We start from the raw sequence: 14,371 nt of genomic DNA on the forward strand, positions 1-14,371 counted from the left end.
CAGGATCACATCAGTCAGGAGCGGGGAAACCCACACTTTTCACTAATCTGTCTAGCATGGCAGCACAAGCCAGTCTCAATCAGGTTGTGGACGCGTACACTCTAACATCATAATCACATTAAGGAAGTAATGCAATTAGTGTACCTTGAGTTCCTAATCAAATTTGGTTTCTGTCTTTGGAAAATGAGTGTAGTCTGGTAAATAAGTACCAAATAACACAGAGTATCAATTCATCAATATCACTAACAAAGTCCTTAAGGCTACCACACATCCATCCAGCCAGTTGCCATCACTGGGAATATTTATTTATTAATTGTAAAAACATTAATTAAAGAACTTTTTGGGGTAAATAATATCAGACACTGGCATTCTGGCAGACACATTGAAATAATCAGCACAAACATCTATAAGACAATGTAAAGCAACCACTTACTTTTAACTCTAGTCGATGGTATGGTGTTATATGGCAATTACAAGCAATAAAAGCAGACAGATTTAGTGCAATTGAATGAAGTTCTATTCAATACAGCTTTTTTTTTATCCTTGTAAGAGTAAATGAGTGCAGCAATTCAACAGATACACAAGGCACACACAAAAAATACATTTATGTAGACTAATACAGAGACAGTGGCTTTATACACTTAAAGTAAGTGAATGTACAGGCTATCTGACAACCTGTCAATGCCAGTGGCATTGTTTGTTCTGCCTGTTTCCCATATTGATTGAAGACATTTTCTTTCACCCTTTTTATGTATCTTTATACATTTATCTTTATAGTATTCACACACAAGGTAACACCACCACGTTCCCTGATTGGCTTCTACAACAAACAGGATTATGCATCAATGAGCATATCATCAAACATGTAAATGTGCCGAAAAACTAGATCCAGGTCAAAGTCACATTTTACAAAAGCAGTATAACATGTACACTACACGACCACTCAAACGTTTGGACACACTCTCCCAGTGAACTGAGTGGGAAAGTGTGTCCAACTTTTTAACTGATAGTGTAGCAGAAATGACACTGGCATGAAAACAGTACACTTCACAGACAGGAACACGGTACTGCTCCTGCACTGTGAAGTAGACGATGATTAATGGGAACATTACATTTGCATTTGTATTTGATGTAGCAGCATCAGTTCATTCCTCCAGCCTGAGTATTGAACATATAGAACCAAGGCCAGATTTAAATGTGTTGTTATCAATTAATATAGTATGTAATACTACGTATTTATAGCAGAAGTTGAGTTCTCTCCAGATTCCTTTTGTATACAAAGGGTTCAGGATTGGCTTCTCTCTTTCTTGTGATGAATGTGCATTTAAGGGAAAAGTCAACTGTCAAATGTGGCTAGAGATGAAGGACAAGTCTGAATTGCTTACTTCAAAATCAGTATTTCAAGACCAAATAAATCATGAACGGCTGACAGGGAAAAGGTTCCTCCAGTGGAGCAAAAAGAACCATTCTTTTGGCCAAGATTGGAGGACAGCTCCCCATGTTTGTTACAGCCGTATGTCCAATCTGTCAGTAGCCTAAAATAAGTCAGTCATTAAATAGATACTGTAGTGCCTTTCTAGAACAGAACGTCACAGAGTGCCTCAATAAAATAAGGCAAAGACATAAATACAGGGGGCTTGTGTTTTAAAGTTGTTTGCAGTGTCCAGGGACCTCAGGTCCAATGTGAAACATTTGAAATTCTAAGTAGAGCTGTTTCTGTTGAGTGCACACTACTTGTGCTCTTATAAGACATTTAAAAACCGCTCAGCAACTACATTTTCTAGGGCATTGGCTATAAAAGGCAACTTGAACACATGCCTGTAATTTTGACACAGTGAAGGGACAAAATTCATTTTTTAAGAAGTTGTTAAGCAATAGCCTGTGTCAAATGAGCAAGGACACAACCAGAAACCAAAGAAATGTTGATTAGAGAAAGCACCCAAGAACAAAAAGAATCAATGGCATTTTTAAACAGGGATGTACGTAAAATGTCAAGAGGGCTAGAAGAAGTTTTCCTACTGAAGAGTCCTCAAAGACTTCACAAGCCAAACCCTTCAAAGGAGACAGCCCCAGAAATGGAACATGACTAAGTTAATCCAAGTCTAACATGTTTGAAAAGCAGCCTAGAGACCAGAATAAAGCACTGCAGCTCTTGGTACAAGTGTACTATAGAAGATGCATCAGTTACTCACACAGACAAAATAACTCATGCAGACTAAAAAAAGAAATGACACAGGCGGCTGGTTCTTCAAACAGCCTGCAAAGTCTGGACAGGCAAGTTAATGAGAAACATGCTCCCCTCCCTCTACAATTCCCATTGAAATGTCCTTGAACAAGACAATTAATCCCCACCAGCTCCAGAGAAACTCCTCTGAGGCTATAGCGGAAGTGCCGGTCAGCACCCAGGTGTGAATGTGTGTAAGTGAATAAAAGTAAAGCTGAGCCATTCTCAAAAACACCATGCATGCTCAGTGAACCTTCCCAGAATAAGTGAAGGTTAGAAAAATCTATTTAAGTTTTTTGACAAGGCAGTGAGTGGAACCAAAGTCGGTGGGGGAGGTTAGTTTTGCACTGGAAGAAAAAAAAAATCGACTTATCCAGGTCTTTGCAATTTCTATAAAGTAATTTCATATCCACAAAAGGTGCCATTTCAAACGAACATCAAGGTAAATCATGTCATTAAATTGTTTTAAGATGATAATTTTGATGGATGGCACTTTCGCTCTAAAGTTAAATTCACTTATTGTCTTTGTAGTGTTTGATTCTGCTTTTACAAGGTCAGTTACATTGTGGCACTGGTCCACATTCATCCATTTAAAGCAAAGAAGTAAAAAGGGTTTCAGAGTGACACATGTTGTGATTTGGAGTGACGTAGGAGTGGATTAGAGAAGCCACAGGTCAAACTGATGACACATGCAAGGTGAAACAAATGTGTCAGCCGCAATTTTTTCTTACCTGATAGAGAGTGTTTGTTTGGAAACTCATGGATATAGTAAATCATAGGTGGGCAGCCGACTCTTTACATGATATTGTATGAGGATTTTTCATTTCAAAGCACTGGTATTGATTAGTAACACTATCAGAGCCCGTACTGTAATTTGTGTAGTCTTGTCATTTAGTGTAATGAGGCATTAAAATTGTAATCACATGAAATATGTCTCTCAGATTTGAAGGGAAATGGACTATAATCCAAGATAGCCTCAATAAAAGTGTTTTGTCTGTATTTAATATCATTCTCTCAGTTTGCTATCATTTACTGTATATAAAGTAAATGTATTCCATATATCACTGCCATCAGAGGGATGGTGTCAATTATATGACCATTTGTCACTGTCTTAAGTTGTTTGTTTCCATAGAGTGGCTGGGTCCAATCTTTGCATATCAAAGTAGGTTTGGCCAGTGAATGGTTTGCTGGCTAATTAGGACATAGTATAAACAGAATTAGCAGAGAAAGAAAGAGTGAGGTTGGTTCTGGCAAACACTGTAGGTTCAATAAGGAAACCCTGAATCTGTGATCCAAAATTAACATTTTATGTAAGTAACTTTAACTGTGCTCTAAACACAGCTGGTATCCAGAGAAAATTATACTGTGTGCCTGGACTTGCACTCACTGGCCACTTTATTAGGTACACCTGTACAATTCAATGCAACACTCAAAATCTTTCAGTTTATTGCAAAATTGTTGTAAAGGTATAAAATTCAATTATACGTTTGTTGTTGAGGTCATAGCTAAAGGTGGTGCTGTACTGGACTGCATTATATTCAGAGGTGACTCTATATTTTTGTCTTCCCCAGATTCATAATGAGAGGGTCAGAATATTAGGAACACCGCTGAATAGAATGATATGCTATTTATAATTTTGTATAGAATGTTTTAGGTGTTTAAATTTTCCTAGTTCTTATTGTACAGCACTTGGTGCTCAGATGACTTGTAAAGTGCTTTATAAATAAAGGTTATTATTATTATTAGAATGTATTCCAGTCAAACACCCCCTTTAACTATGACCTCAAAAATAAACATAATTTCATCGATACATTTGTCAGTTTCACCAAAAACTGAACATTTTGAGCTTTATAGACACTCGTATTAGTGCAGAAGTGTTGCATTGAATTGTATACTGAAATGAATTGTATACAGGTGTACCTATTAAAGTGGCTGGTGAGTGTATACCAAATTGGAAACCAATCAGAGAATTAATTATTCAGGCTAAAATAGATAAATGTGGACTGAGGTTTGAAAAAAAAAGTTTTTACTTGCTGCTCCCAAAGGAAGTTTGACTTTAATGCAAATGTAAGCCAATAATGCATCTAGTTCTTTTGCAGTTTACTGCCATTAAAATAGAGCGGTGTTCTTTACTTCTCAGCAGTTGACAAAACACTCCACCACAGGGTATTAAAACTAATTGTTCTAATAAAGAAAACCAGGTTTTTGCTGTCCCTGTGTCACCATGGGGAAGTTTCCACTGAGCTCTCTTGACTGTGAACAAACACAAACCATCAATTCTTGCTTTTCTCAAAGTAAGAATTGATGAATAGCTGATAGCTGCTGCATGCAGTGGTGGATGCAGGCTAGATAGCCAACCAATGCGGCGCTCTCCATAATGTGGCTATTTCCTCTAATGATTTTGTAGACTCATGCAAACATAACATCAGCAAGGACCATTGCCCCCAACCCCACAACCCAACTAAATGACAAGTACTTTTCATTGCTCCTGTTTTTCCCTCCACATTATTGCAGCCACAGAATGAAAAATAATCAAACTCTGGAAACCATTCAGGAATTTACTGGCAGAGAAAAAAGGACTAAACATTTGTGTTTCTTCCCTTTTCTGATTCTCTCTTGCTCCCTGTTTTCCCCAGCAGTAAGAGTAAAATTATAAATCATCTCCCCGCAGACAAAATTTCATGCTTGATGGGTGAACAACTCTAGCATCTGGTGGGGTCCTGTGATGAGGTACATTCCAAGTTTCTCCCTCTCTCAGCCTCCCCTGGGCTGATCCAGAGCATTGCCAGCATCCTGCCAAATGTTACACACATGCAGCTGAAATGATAAGGAAAAAAGGAGATTAATATTTAGCAGGGACCCTTTTCATACTCAACCTGTTCTGCAGGTTGGATGATGGCGCATGTGAAATCTCTGATGAATACATGTCACATCACAAGATGTGTACACACCTGAAGGAGATTCTCCTCGGTGAGTGGATGTGGGACACTGGAGTGTGTCCAAACATGCTGTGTATCTGTTAAAAAACAAGCCCAGAGCCAATAGTCAGCCCCCTGGGCTAAAATTCACGATATCAGTGATACTACAGTACTGCTGGAGAGGGAGGAGATTAAGTTGTTTTATATGTATAAAATCCAGGCTATAAGGAAAACACATCTTACATAAAAATACATCCAGATTGTTGCACAGAACCTCAGCAAATTGTCTATTATGGCATTTGTAACCATTCTGACAGGGTTTTTGTTTTGTTTTTTCATGCTCTGTGCATCTTGTACATGTTCAGCAAGACTTATAGGAGATAACTGGAAAAACATTTCATATTCTGCAATTTCAAACATGGTGGATATTTTATAAGATGGTTCAGTTTCTTTTTTTGTATTTCCCGTATTTTGTTATACACTTTTTGGTCACTTTTTGAAGTATTTTGATATCATACTTTTTATTTGAAGTAAGATTAAAACTGAAAGAAATCATTTCCTCTAAAAAATCTCAGCATTTCACACAAGCTACCACACTATTTGTTTTCAGTGGGCAATTAAAATGCCTGGATATGTCTTCAAAAATGTATTGTTGAAGTGAACGTACAACAGTTTAGATCTGAAGCAAATCCAAGTTTCACTTTTATGGTAACAATTATTTTGGAACAAACGTCTCATTTATACAAAGCAAATTGTTCCCCATCATAAAAAGTGACTTTGCCCGTGCTGAGACGAAACTGCGACCTCGACCTTACCTGTTGGTGGGTGTAATGGCAGATATCGTTAAGTTCAGGGATCCTTCGTGCTATTTAGAGGAGCTTGTTAAAGGGCCATCAATCACTGGAGAAAGTGCTGCAGTGTTGCAGGAATAACTTGGCTATGAATGTAATTCCCAGACTGCAAGACCAACATTCTGGATAAATTAGCAGCCTAAGCTTCACTGCTTTTGTATGTTTGTAATGTCAGAACAGATGGCATATTTTACTGTTGTTGATATCTAAATCTAAGTTATTCTTTCAAACAGAAAAGCCCTGTTTTTAATTTACTTTAAAACTTTATTCCCTCTTGAGCTGCAAGATTACCTAAGATGGGGGGGGAAACTTTGCTCTGTTCTTTAATTTTGCACAGTCATTGTCCCAGATGTCAGTGGATAAAGAGGACAAACTCTGACAACAATAAAGTAAACAAGTCCACTGATGTAGCAGCAACTTTTGGCACATGCATATGCTTGCCTAACAGGGAAAACAGCTTTTCACAGAAGCAGAGGCATATGGCCAGCTCCTGTTTTAACAACAAGATGCCGTGTCACCTTGCTAGCCACCTGTAGCCAGTGACCAGCTGAGCGGTGGAGGTGATACATGTATACACAGGCCGACATACATATTTGCCTCTGCTTCCATTATACCAAAACCCATATGCTTATCTTGTTGACCTTTGCTGTGTCTGACGGCATGTCACACATTGTGTCACTGCGGCCAGGCAAGCGTGAAGAGCAATCGGTGGGGGTCAAGAACACAAAAGCTTTTGAAAAACATGGTCACCACCTCAAACTCCTGCACCTTTGCACTCCACTGCCTTTTTTTCTGTGCTCTCCTTTATCCCTTCTTTTCATTTCTTTTCAGATGCCACACACGTCCTGACAAGCGACAGCGATTTGCATGATGTGATGGGCCTCTGCCTTCCTGCAGCTCTTTAGAAGTGTGTGCGTGTGTGTGTGCTTGTGTATGCATGTGGCTGTCTGAATTGCAGTGTGTTTGCTCATGTTAAGATGTGTGGACTCACTGCAGCCATCTTAACCTGCAAGAGAAGGATAAAAAAAAAGGCTTTGAGCCTATAGATATCTCACAGGGCAATCACGGAAATATGCTCAAATACATGACAGGCAGAGTATGTCATTTGGCATGCAATAATTCTGTCTGAAGATTGGCTGTTGTAGCATTGCAGAGTTAAGGTGAGGTGTTTGTTGGAGATGAAACTAGGCCAGGTAGTTTTGCTGGGGTAGCACACACACTTTCACACTTGACTCCTCAAGTGTGCAGAGAGATTTAATCAACAGCAAGGCTGGTTTCCACTCGCAAACATTCAAGGACATCTTGCAGATCAAATAGAACAATGTTAAAAAAGAACAAGAGTTATTCCTTAAATTCCATTTTAAAGTGTTCAAACTCCGTCTCCCTCATGTAGTTACTTTTCTCACTTCTTGTTATTGCTAAATTATGGAAGCAGCTGAGCTGCATATTTGTCTTTTGGGCATTAAAAATGGAATCACAAGCCAGGCTGCATGTTTTCCTCAGTTAGTGTAATTATGGTTAGAATCCCAAAAGTGAGGCAATTACTCCTATGATACATAGAGAATGCAGTGTGTTAATAGTACCACAGTATGTATGCCATTACTAGTGAATGTGACAAAGACCAACAACAATTTGTCAAGGTTTCAGGAAAGTACAACTTTAGTGTGGGCTTAATGGAAAATAACGCTACTGTAGGTGTGTGCGAAATCTGAACATGCTATGCCCCACGTGCACATTTGGAAGCCCCTCTCCCTATGCCCAATCTAGTAAGAGCATTTTCTAAACAGTAAATGAAATTGCAGTCAGTTGAAGTACAGTAAGTATTTGCTTTGCATTTATTATGACCACTTTTGGTTATTTTTCACCTGTTGTACTAATAATAGTTAGTTTTTTCCCATGTTTCTCTCTGTGAGGGGGTGCGTTACATGGAATTGCTATGGAAGACAGTGAGGGAATCTGCAGATAAATAAATAAAGTCCCAACATGCAGCACCTTGAAGCATGAAAAGACATGCACATGGCGTAATAAGGAATTCCAGTCACAAGCAGCCGGTTTCTCACTGCCAGCAAAAGCAGGGTGCACTAGGAAGAAAAGGGATGAAGGAAAGAGACAAGGAGGCAGGGACAAATAAGTGGGACAGTTTAGGAGGGTAAGAAAAACATTTTTGGATTAAGAGGGAGAGAGAAGGAAGAGGAGCAGAAATCAGTCCATAGAGGAAGCATGGAGGACAGAAGCAGAAAATGGGAGCACTGGGAGCAGGAGCATTGTTGTGAGGTCAAGGTTTGTGGTGTGAGGTAGCCACAGAACGCTGCAGCACTCTGTGAGGCAGAGCTAGCATGATGGGAAAAGAGACATGTCAGGAGGAAACAAAAAGGATGGGGAGGGAGGTAAAAAGGAACACATGGCTCAGACTAAAGTCCCCTGTCCTCTCTCTTTATTTCAGATCCTCCAACTAGCACACAGTGAGCCAGTAGCTGGGTTAATCCACTGACATCACTACCCCTCCCTCCTCTAATGGCTGGAGTCAAAGCAAAAGGCAAGAGAAAGCAGACAGAGGGACCACATGGTGTGAGGACATTCACCGTTAGCAAGTAATTAAGAAGATATCACATACAGTACATATTGTTCATTCTGCTAATTGATTCACTGACTTAATTGACTCCCAATGAATATATAATGACAGCATCTGTCACATTTTCAGTTTAAATGAACTCATGGAGCAGCTTTATCTTGAAGTCAGCATGGATGGCATTATTAAAATACTTTATTACGTCATACACTGGAGGATTGTGACTGCAATGTAAAGCTAATCATGTTTGCTAATACTGTTTGCCACAGCTGTTGCACCGTGATAGACACTGTTCATTTTTATACACTTCCTGCTTTTGTTTTGTGGTTATTCAGTTTTGTGTTTGAGCCAAATACTTGTGTCTGTTTGGCACAGCTGAAACGATTTGTTCACTGACTTTTCTATATTGTTGTTCACTTTAATCCTCAATTCTTCAATAACAACCACTCTCTTTACTTTGTATCCAAAAATGTTTATTTTTTTTATGCGTTACTAATTTTAGCTCCAGATTTTAGCTCATTGAATAATCATTGCCTTTCAAATAGTCAAGAAAAGGCCAATAAAAACAAGTCTTTAGTGAATCATTCACAACATATGAAGAGTCAAATCTAGAGACTTCTGTTGTCAGTGTGGCAAGCCTAGGCAACCCTTCATAGTCAATTTTAAGCCTCCTAACCCTCCAACAAATGGACCAAAGGTTATGTCAAGTGAGATTATTCCTGGCTCAAAAAGGGGAAAAGAGAGCAAAAATGTGAATGTCATTTCAAAAGTAGGTTGAGCAAGTCAAAAATAGCTTCAAAGGCCTCATACTTGAGAGTAAAATCCCAAGAGTAAGCCTTCTGAGGTAAGAAGAAAAAATCTAAATTCAATGGAGGTTTTTACTTGTTAAAACACACTGGTGCTTGTTCTTGGAAGCATTTTTGTCAGTATCAGTGTGCAATAAATTACACTGGGTGTTTTCTTGGCAAACAAAGGTGATATACAGAAGACTCTTAGTTACAGCCACACAAAGATAATAATTAACCCTGGTCAAAATATGTATCAAATTCCAGAGGCAATTCTGTTTTTAATTGATTCATGCCTCCATTACAATATATGAAAAACCTTCACTGTTGCTTTACCTCATCCCAGGGCTCTGGTGACCCCGCCCATCAAAGCATGAAATCACTATGACACAGAAAAATGCTTGTTTAACTAATGGAACACTGGTATGATAAATATGAGACCACCATTTGGAGAATCCCCTTTGTTTTGTCTATTATTTTATTTTATTGAGTTTTGTCTGAACAGTCATTCAATACATGAGGATGAATTGACACAGTTGTTACAATTAAAGCTTCTGGTGTCAGCATGGGTAGGCTTTTTGTCTCATAGCCACTCTTCATCAATTTGTCAGAAGCATCATGCACAATTTATTACAGATTGCTCTCCTGTTGGAAGTTAGCTTTTGCAGCATGTCTGTGGTTTAGGGAGGAGTTGGCTGGTCCCTGTCCTCCATTAATAGTAAGACCGGTCTAACACCATGGCAAGGATAAGGGCAAAAGAGGATGTTGCCATCTCTGCCCGTCCGCTTCAACAACAGTTTGAGGTTCTGCCCTAAGGGCTCCAGCACAGCAGTGCCTGTGATGCTCCCCTGAGCATGGATGAGAAAATCACTGATAATACTCTGGACCAAGCTTTTCTTTTTGTTCTGAATGACATTAGAAAAGATAATAAAGAACTGACTCATATATTTACAAGTACTGACAAATGTTCCTGTAATCCTGGTTATAACTGTGTTGATATGCTCCAAAAATCACATTTATAAAGGGAAACATTAAATTCTAAGACAATTTCCCCCATTGGTTATATTTACAGTCTCAGAAAAATATATGTAGGATAATTTAAGTAATTTTAAACTGTTTGCATTTTTTTTTTATCTGTAAGTTACTGTTGAAGTATAGTGAACATTTCCCTCTACCAATATTTAACATTTAGGTATCCAAATGGCAAAACAAGGGGCTTTTATTGTGAAATCTCCACAGAAAATGTAATGGTTGTCATTGCAGCTAATGCTGACCTCAATAGTTCATCAAAATTACTGTTATTTTCTGCATTTTCATCAGTGGATCAGTTTAAAATATTGCAGGGAGTAACTGAACGAAAAGGAGCGGCAACAGTGAGATGTTAAATGAAGTGCTCCCGGCGAAAGCCTGCAAACCTCCAGTCAGCAGTTTTAGTGCTATCTGCATCTTCCATCTGCTCCAGTCTGAGTGTCTGTAGGACCTGTTAGGGTCAGCTGCTTCTACTGGAATGGTCTGCCACTGGCTGCACTGCCTTGTTTAAAAGCTTTATACTTTTTATGTCTTATTTAGCTGCTGGTATAAATCCTGACAAGAAATGAGCACAAGAGCTGCTAAAAATGAACACGTGCACATACGTACTGTCTTTCTCCCCACAGTGACACAAGACACACATCAAAAGCAAGAAAAAAGACATGGCCTCCTCCCCTGGATATTGTTTCTTGAGCCACTTCCTTTCTTATAGTACCTGCAGCAGACACTTAACGTGTTCTTTAACAGAAGGTCTTAGAGCCTTTAATGGTTCCTAATGGTTTCCAGTGTAAGATCACTCCTGCTTAATGAATGTTAATGGGAATCAAGGGCCCTCTGCATGTAGACAGTCCCATGATTCTCACCTTCAGGAAGTGATGACAGCCTCCTATAGCACTGGGTTGCTTTCTGATAGCATTGCCTCTTATTACACCAAAGTTGTTGTTTTTTTTAAGACCCTAGAGAGGAGGGGAGAGCTGCATATCTACTTCAGTAAATTGTACTGCTTATTTCTTTTTTCTTTCTTCTGCTGCCTTTTTTTCTAAATGGGTCAATTTGACACTCTTGTCTAACTTCATAATAAAGACTGTGGAGACAATACAGCGTGACTAGTGTAGCCGTATCAAACAGCAGACAGTTCGCCTGTCATTAGGCAGATTGAGGTAATAAAATGTATTCTTGGATCGCTTTTAAGAATGATCAAAGCCTCAGATAAATCAGACTATTTTGACTACAGCTATGATTTTGGACCTGGTAATTAGCATTTAAACCTCTTCAGATCATATCATTAAACTATTTATGCAACAAGGGTCACTCAGATTGTATTATACATGGATGAAAAAGAAGCAGAATATACTGTAGCACCTACACAAGATGGCAGCTTTTTCCTCCAAGGTGTAATCATCATCATTGTGAACATGATCAATCAAATGCTTTGTAAAGTTTTTCTCTAATAATCCATTGTGTACTATGTAAAAATAAATGCCTTTTGTTGTTGAGTCCCATTGTTCTTCGCCATGATAATTATGAGTGCATGTACAGTATATGATTACAGTAACCACTAGTTTGTTTCTCTTCAAATGCAATGTATGTGCTCTCATGCAAACATAGATTGTCTCTTGTCAGTCGCAGCAGTTTGTTTTTGTTTGTGTAGTAGGTATTTATACAGACTTTGTAGGGATTGATATTGTGTGAGCTGGGCAATGGACCTCCATTGTGCTGGTGCACAATGGAGGTCTAAAAACATCAGGAATTAAGCTGTTGTAGTTTGCCCGGTTTATGAACAGTTTGCAGTTTGGTTCGGTCGTCCCTCTTGTTTTCTCCAGCTTTATTGCTTCTGGACTTGTTTAGAGACTCTTAGTCTACATCTGGTCTCCAGTTTCTCCAAATTATTCTCTGCCCCACCTCTCACTTCCTCATTGCCAGTCCCACCTCACCTGCCTTGAATCAGCTGATTGCCTCTCCCTGACTGGTAGCTTTTGTTCATTGCCAGATTATCCATTGTATTTACATGCCTTGTATGCCTCATTTATCTTGCCCTCCGTGGTCCTATACCTTGTTATTTACTAGTGCTACTCATGTTTTATGTATTTGGGCTTTAATGGTTTTTGGATGTTTGCCTCTTGCCTTTGTTTAACCTGGACTGTTTGTGAAGTTTTTCTCTAATAATCCACTGTGTACTATGTAAAAATAGTGTTTTGGACTCCAGATCTCCCTGCTCAGCTGTGTTTACCTAGACTGAAAGTCAGCTTATCTCTTTCCCCTATGTTGAAATCAGCTGCTTAGCAGTACCTGTCTGCCTGCCAGCCTGCTAGTCTGCATTTGGGTCCTTTCCCTCATAGGTTAATGTTCTATATTACATACCCTGGCATCTGATTGCTGTCAATTATCTGACTATTTTTTGAATCTTACAGTAACTTAATCAAATATAAACACTTACATTAACAGCACATTCTTTAAATATATCACTGATGCCAATCATGAGTACAGTAAATGTACATAATTCTGCTTAGTAATAGTAATGTAAAAAGATGCTCCTCATAAGTCCAGAACTTTTCTTAGTCATCATATTTTAGGGTTTTCTTCCATATCAAAGTAATCCAGTGATTGTTTTCTGTACTTTCAATGCCATACTTTGCAATCAGGAACTTAGTAGCTAGTTTGGCATACTTATAATGGCAACAGTTGAATACTACTGCAAGTCTTGAGCTCCACTTGGGAGCATTTTACATTGGCATCCCAAAAATCAGCCACAACAGACAACAATTTAAAGGGTTTCATCACCCAGAAATCACGACTTTTGTGTAAAATGTGCACTCCTTAATAAGTAATTTCATTTGCCATCACTGATCAAAACCGACACCAGAACTTAATTTTGCCAAGGAGGATGAATCTATTTCCACATCCGGTTAAGTGGGTGGAAAGCTCTGCTGTTGTCACTATTCTTAATTTGCTAGCAAAGAGGCATATTTCATGTGATATTATCATTTCACCCTGACTAAAAGTATGTGTTATTTTAGTCATTTTAGCTGATATTTTTTCCTCATCACTTTCTTCCATTTAAAAATATACTTGGAAAAACCTGCGTTACCTGACATGTTAAAGGTCTCCTCAGTTTTGCTTTTATAAGGGCATGGGAAAGTATTTTACCAAAACCCTTAATCAAAACTATAGTACATTTATTAACCTCCAAACTTGTGATCGGATTAAATGTTCTAATTTCTTTTCTACTCTCACAGTCACTGAAAGTCGATCTGGATTAAAAGTGTCTGCCAGATGTCTAAATGTAATATTAATGTGTTCTTTTTCCATCTTAAAAATAGAAGAAAATGTACAAATGAGCACTGCATATCTGGTCAATCATAATTATCTGAGTAGTATTCTTTTATTGGTAAATGAAGTTGTTTAAAATGACAAGTAAATTATGATTGGAGTTTAATCATTCTCATAAATCAAGTGAGTCAATCATTTAATTCTACTTTGCTTCAGCTGTATTGGAGGATTAATGCAGGAGGATGGGTGAGGAAATTGGGATTCAGTGCATAGTTCTCACACAGCCCGCTGGTTGTTGGAGCATGGATAAGCAGACAAACACATATGTCATGTCACAAGTCTATTTGCTGTGCAGTGGTGGACAGGCCATAAAAATAACCTTTAAAGAATGAAATTTTAAAGCCACCATTCTCAACATCAAAAAAACAAAGGAAGAAATCATATTCACCCTAAATCTGTCACATGCTTCATGTAAAAGATGAGAATTCAATGTCATTCAAGGGGTGGTTTTGTGAGGATAGAAAATGTCACCAAGGAAGAAAATGAGTTCCAGTTCCCATAATTCACACTTGCCACCACATCTGTGTGCGGTGTTTAACACTGCATTTACATCAGGTGACAGACTGTATCTAGCTGCATGGTGCACAGTCTTTGAGTTTACTAGATGTTAATCAGAAAGAGCTGACTCATTTTAGCAAGGTTATTTTTCATCTATATCATAACAA

The 14,371-nt window shown here is 38.5% G+C and overlaps 1 long non-coding RNA gene across 1 annotated transcript in view; it reads left to right on the forward strand.

The window, feature by feature from the left end:
- Positions 1-11,927, forward strand: part of LOC109955615 (uncharacterized) — a 69,418-nt gene extending 57,491 nt beyond the window's left edge. The window contains exons 2-3 of the long non-coding RNA XR_002274293.1: positions 8,437-8,584; positions 11,003-11,927. This is a non-coding gene — a long non-coding RNA (uncharacterized LOC109955615). The remainder of the gene's footprint in view (positions 1-8,436; positions 8,585-11,002) is intronic.
- Positions 11,928-14,371: the final 2,444 nt, after the last annotated feature.

This window comes from Monopterus albus, unplaced genomic scaffold, assembly GCF_001952655.1.
Source record: "Monopterus albus unplaced genomic scaffold, M_albus_1.0 scaffold16.1, whole genome shotgun sequence".
In the NCBI taxonomy this organism is placed as follows: Eukaryota; Metazoa; Chordata; class Actinopteri; order Synbranchiformes; family Synbranchidae; genus Monopterus; species Monopterus albus.